The sequence below is a fragment of the Bufo bufo genome, chromosome 5, assembly GCF_905171765.1.
Source record: "Bufo bufo chromosome 5, aBufBuf1.1, whole genome shotgun sequence".
In the NCBI taxonomy this organism is placed as follows: Eukaryota; Metazoa; Chordata; class Amphibia; order Anura; family Bufonidae; genus Bufo; species Bufo bufo.
In genome coordinates this window covers 266,376,031-266,390,343 of record NC_053393.1, presented here as the reverse complement: position 1 = coordinate 266,390,343, position 14,313 = coordinate 266,376,031, and the positions used below count along the sequence as shown (strand labels likewise).

At 45.3% G+C, this 14,313-nt stretch overlaps 1 protein-coding gene across 6 annotated transcripts in view; it reads right to left on the bottom strand.

Annotated features, from left to right (window-relative positions):
* The window catches only part of BAG1 (BAG cochaperone 1), a 308,130-nt gene that overhangs the window by 287,196 nt on the left and 6,621 nt on the right, over positions 1-14,313 (bottom strand). The window lies entirely within an intron of this gene.

The window sequence follows — 14,313 nt, the reverse complement described above, 5'->3', positions numbered from 1 at the left end:
GGAGCTGCCTGAGTCATTCCACATTCATAATGTGTTCCATAAATCTCTGCTTAAAAAATATTTTGAACCGGTAGTACCATCAAAAGCCTCGCCTCCGCCAGTTCTTGTTAATGATGCTGTCGAGTATGTGGTGTCTAAAATAGTGGATGTCAGGAAGGTGCGTAATTCCTTGCAGTACCTGATTCACTGGAAGGGGTATGGACCTGAAGAGAGATCTTGGGTACCTGCCAGGGAGGTTCATGCTCCTAGACTTGTTCATAAATTTCATTTAGAACACCCTGAAAAGCCATCGCCTGAAGTCTTGGGTCCGGTGGCCCCTCGTAAAAGGGGGGGTACTGTCACGGGGTTCTGAAGGTGCACTCGGTCCCCCATTGCCCGCAGAACTGTTGCTTAGCTTTTGGAATGAGGTTCTGTGTTTGACCTCATTCCCAGGGCGGCTTTACTAGCTGGGTGGCTCCTTGCTCCTAAGTCTGCCTTGAGCGCCGAGCTGATCACTCGGTGCTCGACTGGTTGGTCTGTCGGTCATGTGACGCTGGCCACGTCACATGACCCTCACTCCCCACTATAAATACAGGCAGCCTGCTGGCTACAGGTTGCCTGTTAATTTCTAGGTTCCTGGCTATTTGTTGGACTGCTGAATACTTACCTGATCCTGTTCCTTGACCATCCTTTTGCCTGATCCTCCTGTACTGCGCATCCGTCCTGGTATTGTGACCTCGGCTCCCACCTGACTACTCTCTTAGGACTCCTCTTGTACTTCTCTGCTCTCCTGGTATTTATGACCCCGGCTTCTCCTGACAATTCTCTGCTTGCTCCATTTGTACTTTGCAGCTTTCCTGGTATTGACTCGGTCCGTTCACGTCCTGTTGTTTGTCTGTCTGTCATCCCTGCACTTACTCCAAGTTAGGGATTGCCGTCCAGTTGTCCCCTGTCATTAGGACCCGCGAGGCAAGTAGGCAGGGCCAGGGGTAAGGGTGGAGCGCAGTGGTCACTTCCCTCCCCCCTGTGTGTGTGTGTACGCGACCGTTACAGCAACGTTCTCATCAATATAAGAGCATAGAAGTATCAGGTCACTGAAACAGTGTAGGAACAACAGCGCAACATAATAACAAAGTAGTGGATGAGCTATACCTAGTGGCTGATCTAGTGCAGAGAGAGAACAGTTAATGATGCTGTGTTTGTTAAACCTTATTATTTACTAAATATCTACAATACATCGCTAAAAGCATCTAGAGACACTGAATTGCTTATCCCAGACCTATTTGACTCCCTGGCACCACACGGTCACAAAGACCCATAAAGGACGTATTATTTCTAGACAAAAAGTCAGCGGACAGTTTTAATATATTTCTCTCTATAAGCATGTATCTTAGAAATCAAAAATAAAAGTTATGTTTTAATTTTTTTAAAGTAAGAGGGTCCCTAGTGGGATTTTTTGGTGATCAAAGGATTTTGATTACAGAGGATTTAAAGCGAACCTTTCACCTGATTTTCACTTAATAAACTATCAAAAGTACCTTATAGATCATCCTCATTGTGTTATCATACAGTCTTGTCCCGCTTTTCTGCCATGTATATGCATGAAAAAATCGCCTTATAAAGTACTCTTCTCCAGCTCCACAAGTCACGTTAGAAGTCAAGGGGGTAGCCCTTCCCTCACTCCAGGCTGTAACTCCCCTGCCCTAACCCCACATCTATGCAGTCTAATTGACACCCGGCTCAGTCGCCGGGACCGCGCTTGTACAGGCGGCACATGCGCCGTCGGACTCAAGCGCGATCCTGTAACTGAATCACGTGGACGCATGGAGCGTGAAGATCGGGGCGCGCGTGAGGAAGAGAAGACAGGCAGGCATCGGGGACGGCGCATGCGCGTTTCAGTTACAGGATCGCGCTTGAGTCCGACGGCGCATGCACCGCCTGTACAAGCGCGGTCCCGGCGACTGAGCCAGGTGTCAATTAGACTGCATAGAGGCGAGGTTAGGGCAGGGGAGTTACAGCCTGGAGTGAGGGAAGGGCTACCCCCTTGACTTCTAACGTGACTTGTGGAGCTGGAGAAGAGTACTTTATAAGGCGATTTTTTCATGCATATACATGGCAGAAAAGCGGGACAAGACTGTATGATAACACAATGATCTATAAGGTACTTTTGATAGTTTATTAAGTGAAATGCAGGTGAAAGGTTCGCTTTAAATCCTCTGTAATCAAAATCAAAACACATGCTTTATCCCCTGAAGACGCTGGTTACACAGCGAAACATGTCGGGATGCAGAGTGTAGGAGTGTTCAGATTTTAGGCAGTGAAATAGCGGCAGCATGCTCAAATATACGGGCATATCTACAGAGCGATACAGCAGGCAATAGAAATAAAAACAATATAGGACAAGAGACATATCAGCTGAGAGAGAGGAGGACAACAATGAATAGCAGTTGAATAGGAGGCGGCGAAATAGGAGCAGCAGAGGCTGCGATAACTACAAACAGAAGTGAAGTTTATCTATTACATAATAGACCAACGCTCCAGAATATATAGGAGCGCTTAATAAAGCTACTAAGTAGTAACATCACCTCTAACCTACCCCTATATTACCCCACATATCCTCACTACCCCTGACCCATTCCCCTCCTCTCCACCAACTTTTCCCTCTGCTGATCAGTCCAATGACACAAGCCAGCTATAACGGTGATACACTGAGTATATAGGTAGAAAAAATTGAGTAAGACCGCATCACTGATAGTTTTAACGTCTATGATTTACTGATACTGTTATAAGTGAATAAATATCATATATATATATATATATATATATATATATTATAAATAAGAGATAAAAGTGAAGTTTTAATTTAACAAACAGTACATGATCCTAAAACATAAATAGGTCCTGAGTGACCACCAGTTAGTAATATAAAATACTAAAACGTTAAGATGTACTGTGAGGTCAAAAAGTAAAAGCAATGTAAAAAGACTGTATGATAACACAATGAGGATGATCTATAAGGTACTTTTGATAGTTTATTAAGTGAAATGCAGGTGAAAGGTTCGCTTTAAGTATTAATCATCCCAAGGACAAATAAAAAATTTAATGTAAAGAGGCCACAAGTGGGGGCACTATATGTAAGAAGGACACTACTGGGGGGCATTATATGTGAATAGGATACATCTATATCCTGATGAAGTACTCAGAATCCATGAAGTATACCTGTAAAGTAAAAAAAAAAAAAAGTGACAGGTCTGTGCTATAAGCAATGCGCCGCACAGACCTGTCACTTACCAGTAGGAGGAGCGCCCGGCCGGTCACAGACATTGCAGGTAAGTATAATGCTTCTATTGCTAAGTAACCATGGCAGCCAGGACTGCAGTAGCGTCTTGGCTGCCATGGTAACCGATCGGAGCCCCAGCGATTAAACTGGGAGTCCGATCGGAACTCTCCGCTGCCACCAATGATGGGGGAAGGTGATTTTAACTGGGGAAGGGGGAGGGGAGGCCGCACTGGCCACCAAAGATGGGGGAAGGTGATTTTAATTATGGGGGGGGAGAGGGGAGGCCGCACTGGCCACCAATGAATATAATATTGGGGAGGAAGGGAGGGAGGCCGCACTGGCCCCCAATGAATGTAATACAGGGGAGGGAGGGGGGTCTGCCCCCTCCTGTCGGGCAGCACCTGATCTCTTACAGGGGGCTATGATTCGCACATTTAACCCCTATGCACTATGACCTGACGATGTGTCAGGAAGAAAGTGCAGCGCGGTGCGGGGCCGTCGGGTGACCACGGAGAGGTAAGTAATAGCAAGCGCTTTACTCCCGCTCCGTGGTTACATGAAACTTTGCATCAAAAAATTGGCATCAAGGATTTTTTTGTGTCAAATTACTCGATTCAATCGAGTAATTGTTTCAGCCCTAAAATGCATCAATAACGCAGGTGCGTTAGTTGATGATTATACCTTCTTATGGGCTCTAGAGATGGGTAGGCTATATACTAAGCTTTATTTGATGTTCACCTTTGTCGTATTTATGTACGCTCACAGTTTTTATATATGTATATGTAAGATTATATGCTCACGTTTCCTTTCAATCTGAAGATTGACATACGAGGCATTAAATCATCATCTGTACAACTAAGAAAACTCAGTTCACATTTTTATGTGAACCTGGATTATGACAAACACTGGTGACAGTGAACATGTGTCATGACCATGGTTATGGTCGTGACTCCTGATCCGCATGCAGTTGCCTGCGGTTTGGTTTTTGTCAATCACATGGTGAGGGCGGCTGGATTGTTGCCTCACATGTGGTTGCCGCTGGCAACATGTTTGTGCTTGGCAGCTTGCTGCAATCTGCATGCGGTTACACCTGGCAACCTGTCTTTGTAGGTGTGCCGTTTTATATGTTTGGTGTGCACGAAGTTTAGGTGTGTGCACTGTGATAAGGGTTTGTACACTTCCCCTGTATGTGGCTGTTTTCCCTTGCCTGGTCTAGGAAGGGTTAACTCCCTTCTGTGTGTGTGAACACTGGGTGTGTCTGTGTGGGTGTGGCTACTTGGGCCTATATAGCCTCTGCTGAGAGCAGTAGTCAGAGGGGTACTTCAGCCATGGTCTGCTGGAGTCATCCTCCTACTTTGATACCACCTGCCAGTGAGGGCCACCCTTGTGGTCATAAGCAAATGTTGTTATGTGATGTTTAGTTTATGTTTATGTGGTGTCTGTTATTAGTGCAGCTATGGTTCTGGTTTCCTGTGTGTTTATGTGTGCTGTGTCCTTTTATGTCTGTGTGTGGACTTCAGCACTTGTGTCCAGGGATCCAGTCAGTGTGCAGGTAGGGGTGGAAGTCTTTCACTCTCCTGCCATATCCATAGTCTGTTTATATCCCCTTGCAGCTCAGCCAGTTTTAGACTCCTGTTTCTCCACATCCAGGAGGAACAGGTGGTCTACCCAGCTCCTAGTTCAGGGATCGGCGGAGGGTGAGTAGGGATCCGAGCAGGGGCATAGCTAAAGGCTCATGGGCCCTGGTGCAAGAGTTCAGCTTGGGCTGAAGGGGGTTCCCTCCAACCTTCGTGCTGCATGAGGCAAAAATTGAAACTGTAGCCCCCCTCCTCCATACCAAATTCTTAACTTAACCCCTTCTATCCAGCCAGAGGTGTAACGTGCATACACTTTCTATAATGCCAGTGTCTTCTTATGTGGGACAATGGTCTTTGGGCCCCTCAGGCTCCTGGGCCCGGTAGCGACTGCTACCTCTGCACCCCCTATAGCTACGCCTCTGGATCCAAGGTTCCTGAGCATGAGCTCTCCTACCATCAAGGTCGGCTCATGCAGCTAAGAGTCAGGGTCAGATTAGGGATGCCATAGGAGGTGACCTGCTCCCTAATTCTGTCTTCCTGGCCGAGCAGCCACTTACATCTCGTGGCATCGCACGGCTGAGGGTGTTCCCCATCCTCAGCCGTGACAACATGAGAGCGACCATAACCTGCTTATAGACTATTACATGACGGAGATGAACTGGTTGTTCTTTTACAATTGAACTCTTTGACAATTCAATTTTCGATAGCAAGAGGATCGATCCACGCCAACTACTTATTTGCCGGCTACTAGCGGCCGATCAAACTAACAGCCTCCAGACACGTGGGATGCCGAAACAGCTGAGCCGGCACAGCCTAGTGACCACATCATCACAGCTCCACTCCGGACGCAGAGTTTCCAGGCCATACAAAGGATTGGTAACATAATTGCAAGTTTATGTTACACTAACTACAAAAAACAATTAAAGGGGTTGGCCCCCCTAAGTAGCAAAACTTCAAAGTGCCCTAGAAAATAGCCAAAAGCAGTATTTATATCATGCGACATGTAATGGCTAAAAATAATTTTTCTAACCTGTTCATCATGACACACTTCCCTGGAGGAGCTCCTCAGACTAGCTGTGTGGGAGAAGCAGCTGTAAAGTGAAAGCAAAAATCCCAGCATGCATTGCAGCAAGCATGTTCAGAGGAGCAGTCACATGACATCTCCGCCCACCTGTGTTTCCATAGAGACAAGAGCCCCTCAGATAATATCAATAACTCAGTCATCAGTGAATAACTGCTGTACAGATATAGCAATAGGAAATACGCCCTAGTGCCAGCAACACACAAGAATATGATGCTAATGTATCATACATATGTTACGGAGGGGCTGGGGGCCCTGTTCAAACTTGCTGTAGGGCCTCATTTCTAGTTGCACCATTGGACTTAAAGGGAACCTGTCACCAGTTTTATGGTGTCCTAACTAAGGGCAACATAAATAAGTGACTGATTCTCTTAGCACAATGCTGGGTCACTTTCTTTAATTGACCCAGTCAATCTGCCAACATCTTGTATTGAAAAGCTCCAGCTGATAATGATGAGTCCTGAATATTCATGAGCTCCTGACTCTCCCCGCCCACCTGCTGCTGAATGACAGTTTGTTTCCATATGAATCAGCAGCAGGTGGGCAGATGAGTGGCTATAGCTCAGAATTAAAAATACGCTGGACTCAATGACATCACGCTGGACTCAAATCAGCTCATTAGCATGCGGCATCTTTTTGTGTATTTTATGAGGTAACCATCTGTCACACCAGTAAGTGAATACATCTAAGGCACTTTTTAGTAGTTAATGATTATATATATTTAGTTAGATTATAATCAAATATCCACATGACAGGTTTCCTTTAAGCCATGAACAGAATGAATAGAGGGGGAGATTTATCATTTCCCTTGTTTCTAAAAAGTGGCGTTAAAAAGTCGCAAATACATAGTTTACAACTTTTTAACTGTGCCGTTAAAAAAAAAAAAAAAAAGAGGGGGGCGGGCGTGACCAGTCGCCCCAACAAATTTCTGTTCCTTTTCGCCAGTTTTCTTACTCAAATGAAGCCAGAAATCTATGGCAGCTCTTAGCTGTCAGAGATTTTTGTTTAGGTGCACGGACTGCCGGAGGAGAGGGATCTTTTGAGTGGGGGGGACAACTCTTTGTTGCACAAGAACTGTCTATCATCACACAACTAAGGCTACTTTCACACTAGCATTAGCAGGGTCTGGCAGGCTGTTCCCCTGCCGGATCCGTGCTAACGCTAGCCCACGGTGCCGTCGGAAGTCCGCTCCGGCCCCATTTACTGATGCCCAGCACGCTAACTTTTTTGTCCGGCCGCCTCTCAGCATGTTTGCCGTGCTGTGGCAGCATCATCGACCTGTCCCCATTAAAGCACGTTTCACTGTATACAGTGTATGCTGTATACCACTACTACTGCTGTAGCACCACTGTATATGCAGTGGTGGGGGTCACATCACCATATACAGAGTGCAGGAAGGAGAGGGCACACATTTATAGATGGTGAGACCAGTGACTGCTGCTGATATCACTCTCAGCCTTAGGCCTCATGCACACAACCGCTTTTCGGGTCCGCATCCGAGCCGCAGTTTTTGCAGCTCGGGTGCGGACCCATTCACTTCAATGGGGCCGCAAAAGATGTGGACAGCACTCCGTGTGCTGTCCGCATCCGTTGCTCCGTTCCGAGGCCCCGCATTGTCCGTTTTGCGGACAAGAATAGGCATGTCTACAATGAGCCCCCGTTCCGCAAATTGCGGAGGGCACACGGACGGCATCCATTTTTTGCGGATCCGCGGTTTGCGGACTGCAAAAAACTGCACGGTCGTGTGCATATAGCCTTACTGACAGCTCACAAGGGGTTAAAGCTCCTGAACTGTTGGTCTGCCTGTAATATCAAGTCTGTGATAAGAACACGGTGCAGAGGAGCCATAAAAAGCATTGCTCACAGTTTGTGGTCCAGAGCGCTGCCCTGGCCTGCTACATCCTCACATGTTGGCAGGATCCTCTCAGTACAGGGGAAACAGAGCAGCCATCACAGCTTACCATCAGACTCCCTTCCTCCTACAAACATTTATTTATTTTAGCTTTTTTAAGTGTCCCTGCCAGCCCTGCACAGCCAGGAGTGCCAGTCACAAAGAAGGGTGCTTTAGGACCCAGATAGCAGCACACTCCTTCAGGCATGAACAAGGTTGCTCCTCCATGGCACCTGCAGGGATGGACGAGACAGGCAGCTTTGAGAGCAGGACAGGAGGGGGCATGGTGAAAGCAGGACAGGAGGGAGCGTGGTGAGAGCAGGACAGGAGGGGGCGTGGTGAGAGCAGAACAGGAGGGGGCATGGTGAGAGCAGGACAGGAGGGGGCATGGTGAGAGCAGGACAGGAGGGGGCGTGGTTTCAAATAGCAGGAAAACCAGGCAGATCTTCTTAAGGCTACATGCACACGACCGTTCCGTTTTTTGCCGTCTGCAAACCGCGGATCCGCAAAAAATGGAAGCCATCCGTGTGCCTTCCGCAATTTGCAGAACGAAACGGGCGGGCCATTGTAGAAATGCCTATTCTTATCTCCGTTTTTTTTTTTTTTTGCGGGACAACGAAACGGAGCAACGGATGCGGACAGCACACAGAGTGCTGTCCGCATCTTTTGCGGCCCCATTGAAATGAATGGGTCCGCATCCGATGCGGACCAAAACAACGGCCATGTGCATGAGGTCTAAAGGGAATCTGTCACCTGGTTTTATCATATTAAGCGGTCACCATTGCCATGTTCACTAAACTACCTTATTTCCTGCAGTGGTCTTCTATCTTCATTTCGTGTTGTCATTTTGATAAAAAAAAAGCTCTTTTCCTGTTTTGCAACTGAACCTCCAAGGTGCCCAGAGGGGCGTTTTTTCATCTCTGGAGCCCAGTAACGCCCCCCTGCAGTGCCCAGTCCGCCTTAATTTGAAGTCCAAGCACTCCTCCTGATTCAGAAATATCCTCCCACAGCCGAGGCAAAGGGCGCCTCCCCTTCCGCTACGTCATCTTTAACCTTCCGTTATTCTTCATGTTGGCTGCCGGAAATCTGGCGCAGTGCCGCCGACTGCCTGCGCGATCATAAAGCTCCTGAGGCAACAGCGCTCAGATTACGTCACTGGGCTCGGTGCAGGCCCAGTGACACTTTTGAGGCTGTTTCCCTCAGGAGCTTTATGATCGCGCAGTCAGTCTGCGCCAGATTTCCGGCCGTCATGAAGAATAACGGGGCGTATCTGGAAGGTTAAAGATGACGTAGCGGAGGGGGCGGCGCCCTTTGCCTCGGCTGTGGGAGGATATTTCTGGATCAGGAGGCGTGCTTGGACTTCAAATTAAGGCGGGCTGGACACTGCAGGGGGGCGTTACTGGGCTCCAGAGATGAAAAAACGCCCCTCTGGGCACCTTGGAGGTTAATTTGCATAACAGAAAAAGATTTTTTTTTAATATCAAAATGACAACAGGAAAATGACAACAGGAAGAAATAAGACCACTGCAGGAAATAAGGTAGTTTAGTGAACATGGCAATGGTGACCGCTTAAAATGATAAAACCAGGTGACAGATTCCCTTTAAGAAGAAATATTAATAAGTGTAATATCTCCCTACTTTCTTTCCAGTTTTAATAAGTGCTAACAGAGTGGCCAACCCCTTTAATAACTGTTCAAATAACTAAATGATAGTTATTAAAAAACAAAGAATACAGAGCTGCCTCTACAGAGGGGATATCAATTACTTTGAAATACAGGGTGGGCCATTTATATGGATACACCTTAATAAAATGGGAATGGTTGGTGATATTAACTTCCTGTTTGTGGCACATTAGTATATGTGAGGGGGGAAACTTTTCAAGATGGGTAGTGACCATCGCGGCCATTTTGAATCCAACTTTAGTTTTTTCAATAGGAAGAGGGTCATGTGACACATCAAACTTATTGGGAATTTCACAAGAAAAACAATGGTGTGCTTGGTTTTAACGTAACTTTATTCTTTCATGAGTTATTTACAAGTTTCTCTTTGTTTACAGCCATTGACATGTCGCCGAGGTTAACACGTGAGGAGCGGATAGAAATTGTGTTGATGTCTGGTGACAATCCAACACAATGGGCAGCACATTGAACACATTTTATAAGTGGTCATAAACTTGTAAATAACTCATGAAAGAATAAAGTTATATGAAAACCAACTAAAACGTTCTATATATTTAGCCATATGTTCATAGTGGTGTTTGAATAATTGTCACTTGAGTTATTTCATTTATTTGAGAATATCACTGGTTTGCTTTTTACGACATTACCTACATCACGTGATAATATAAATGATTAATCATACCATGGAATCATGAAATTGCAAATCATGGGATTCTATTAGCATATTTACTATGTATTTATAAATACAATAATTATGGTTTTTCAATTTGATATAGGTCTAAATGGTGTAATCAAACATATATAGCATCCCATCGATATTGTTACTAGTACAACTGTACTTTTTATCATTTTTTATGATATTGTATTTTATTTATTCATTGATATTGCTATTATGTATTATTTTTTATAGGAACTGTTTACTGATTTTTTTTATGCATGTACTGGAATAAATGGTTTATGTACATTTAAGCATCTGATAGTTCCTTGCAACAACAGATAGTTGAGTGCCCTCCAAACTATTGTTAATTATATTTAAAACATGCTGGAGGAGACCTAACTACACATATGAATGGCTCTATAGGTACAATCCTGGTGACAGAATCCCTTTAACCCTTTGAGGACAAAGCTATTTTCCGTTTTTCACTCCTGCCTTCCCAGAGCCATAACATTTTTATTTTACCAGTCACATAGCTGCATGGGGGCTTCTTTTTTGCAAGACTAGTTGTACTTTCTAATGTCACCATTTCCTGTTGCATACAATGTAGTGGGAAGCTAGAAAAAAAAAATCCAAATAGGGTGAAATTGAGGCAAAAAGCAAATTCTGCCACAGTTTTATGGGTTTTGCATTTGTGGCATTTCCTATGCTGTAAAACTGACCCGCGCTCTTCAGAGGTCTCAATGATGCCTGTACAAGCGTCATAGACGCCTGTTCAGGCCATTGTACGCTCTGAAAAAAGTCTAAGGTGTACCAATACGCCGTAGACTTTTCCAAGCCATTCATCAGTGCAGGAAGCGCTGTGAACAGCGCAGGAAATAACCAATATCAAAGCTTCTCACAGCAAGGAGCCTTGTTATTGGTTGATTCGGGCAGGCTGACGGAGCGATAGTGTCTTACAGCATTGGAAGCTGACGGGAGCTGTAAGGAGGAGTGGTTAGCTCCTGGGCAGGCGCTGAAAAGTAGTGGGACACCAGAGAAGATGGCAGCAGTGGAGCTGAAGAGGAGTGGTGGAAAATTACAGCCCAGACATCCAATGCAGAAAAAGGTGACAAGGATGGGTGTAATTTATCAGTGCATAATGTATGTAGTGCACTGTGTGATCATCGCACACTTCACTATATAGACCACACACTGCATAACATACATCACACAATGCACTACATACAGTGCCTTGGAAAAGTATTCACCACCCCTGACTTTATCGTGTTTTGGTGCCTCACAACCTGGAATCAACATGTATTGTTTGAGGATTTGCATCATTTAATTTACAGAACATGCCCACAACTTTGAAGATTATTATTTTATATATTGTGAAGCAAACAACAAATAGGACACAATAACAGAAAAAGTCAATGTGCATAACTATTCACTCCCCTAAAGTCAATATTTTGTAGAGCCACCTTTTATGGCAATCACAGCTCCAAGTCGCTTTCGATAAGTCTCTATGAGCTTGCCACATCTTACCACTGGGATTTTTGCCCATTCCTCCTTGCAAAACTGCTCCAGCTCCTTAAAGGGAACCCGTCACCAGGATTTTGTGTATAGAGCTGAGGACATGGGTTGCTGGATGGCCGCTAGCACATCCGCAATATCCAGTCCCCATAGCTTTGTGTGCTTTTATTGTGTAAATTTTTATTTTATTTGATTCACATGCAAATTAACCTGAGATGAGTCCTGTCCCTGAGATGAGTCCAGCATCGCTCCGCATCCTCAGAATCTCCTCCTTGCTCCCCGAAAGCTAGTGCACGGTAATCTCGCGATGCTCAAGCTAGCGCATGCGCAGTGTCATCATAGTGTTCCTTCCTTGTGCTGGCATCAGCCTCAGGGAAGGAACTGTGCATGCGCTAGCTCGCGCATGGCGAAATTACGACGCTCTAGCTTTGTGACGTTCAGGAGCAATGAGGAGATTCTGAGGATGCGGGGCGGTGCTGGGCTCCTTCACACTGGACTCATCTCAGGGACAGGACACATCAGGCTAATTTGCATATGGATCAAATCGTTTTTTTTACACCATAAAAGCACACAGATCTATGGGGACTGGGTATTACGGATATGCCAGCGGCCATCTAGAAAGCCATGTCCTCAGCTCTATACATCAAATCCCAGTGACAGGTTCCCTTTAAAGTTGGACAGCAATCTATTAAGTCTGACCACAGATTTTCTATTGGATTGAGACTAGGGCTTTGACTAGGCCAGTGATGGGCACACGGCAGCTCTCCAGCTGTTGTAAAACTACAAATCCAATAATGCCCTGCTGTAGGCAGACTAGGCATACTGGGATTTGTACTTTTACAACAGCTGGAGAGCCACAGTTTGCCCATCCCTGGACTAGGCTATTCCAACACATTTACATGTTTCCCCTTAAACCAGTCAAGTGTTGCTTTAGCAGTGTGTTTGGGGTCATTGTCCTGCTGGAAGGGGAACCTCCATCTTGGCCTCAAATCACACACAAAGTGGTATAGGTTTTGCTCAAGAATATCCCTGTATTTAGCACCATCCATCTTTCCCTCAACTCTGACCAGTTTCCCAGTCCCGGCTGCTGAAAAACATCCCCACAGCATGATGCTGCCACCACCATGTTTCAGTGTGGGGATGGTGTTCTTTGGGTGATGTGATGTGTTGGGTTTGCTCCAGACAACATTTTCTTTAATCTCTGAAAAGTTAAATTTTAGGCTTAGTTCACATCAGCGTTCAGCCTTTCCGTTCTCCTACTCGGTTATAGGGGCAGAAAAAATGGAAAGGACACATTCGTCACATAACTGAGCTGAACGGAGCCTACGGACCCCATAGACTATAATGGTCCGTTAGGTTTACGCTCAGAAGATGATTTTGGAGCGGAGACAAAAGTAGTGCATGCAGGATTTTTATCTCCGCTTCAAAAATCTTCTTCTGGACGGAAACCTAACAGACCCCCATTATAGTTTATGGGGGTCTATGGGGTCCGTAGGCTCTGTTCGGCTAAGTTATGTGCCGAATCAGTCCTTTCCCTATAACGGAGTAAGAGAGCGGAAAGGCTGAACGCTGATGCGAACTTAGCCTTAGTCTCATCAGACCATAGCACCTTCCTCCGTACATTTTGGGAGTCTCCCACATGTCCTTTCGCAAACTCACAACGTGCCTTTTTGTTTTTAGCTGAAAGTAATGGCTTTCTTCTGGCCACTCTGCCATAAAGTCCAACTCTATGGAGCGTACGGCTTATTGTCGTCCAATGTACAGATACTCCAGTCTCTGCAGCTCCTCCAGGGTTACCTGGAGCTGCCTCTCTGATTAATGCCCTCCTTGCCCAGTCCGTGAGTTTTGGTGGGCAGCCGTCTCTTGGCAGGTTTGCTGTTGTGCCATGTTCTTTCCATTTGGTTATGATAGATTTGATGGTGCTCCTGGGGATCATCAAAGATTTGGATATCTTTTTATAACCTAAACCTGACTTGTACTTCTCAACAACATTGTCCCTTACTTGTTTGGAGAGTTCCTTGGTCTTCATGGCAGTGTTTGGTTAGTGATGCCTCTTGCTTAGGTGTTGCAGCCTCTGGGGCCTTTCCAAAAAGGTGTGTATATGTAAGGACAGATGATGTGACACTTAGATTGGACACAGGTGACATCATGTCACTAATTCTGTGACTTCTGAAGGTAATTGGTTGCACCAGAGCTTTTTATGGGCTTCCTAACAAAGGGGGTGAATACATACGCACATGCCAATTTTCTGTTTTCTATTTCTAAACAATAGTTTTATTTATATATTTTTCTCATTTCACTTCGCCAACTTAAACTATTGTGTTCTCATCCATCACATAAAATTCAGATTAACAAAACATTGAACTTAAGGCTGTAACGTAACAAAACAAAAGTCAAGGGGGGTGAATACTTTTGCAAGGCACTGTACATCATGATGCATTTAGTGCAGTGCGTAGTGAATGCAAAGCAGGATATTATAGCCAAGTGATAAAGTACAGGGAAGACTAGTAATGGTTCATAAATACCAACATCTTAGGTCATGTTCACACCACCGCTGTTTATTTCTGCTGTTCTGCTCTGTTAGATGAGCAGAACAACAAAAATAACAGCAGTGCTGGATAAGGCACGTATGGCTGGGTTTTTGTCATACTTTTAA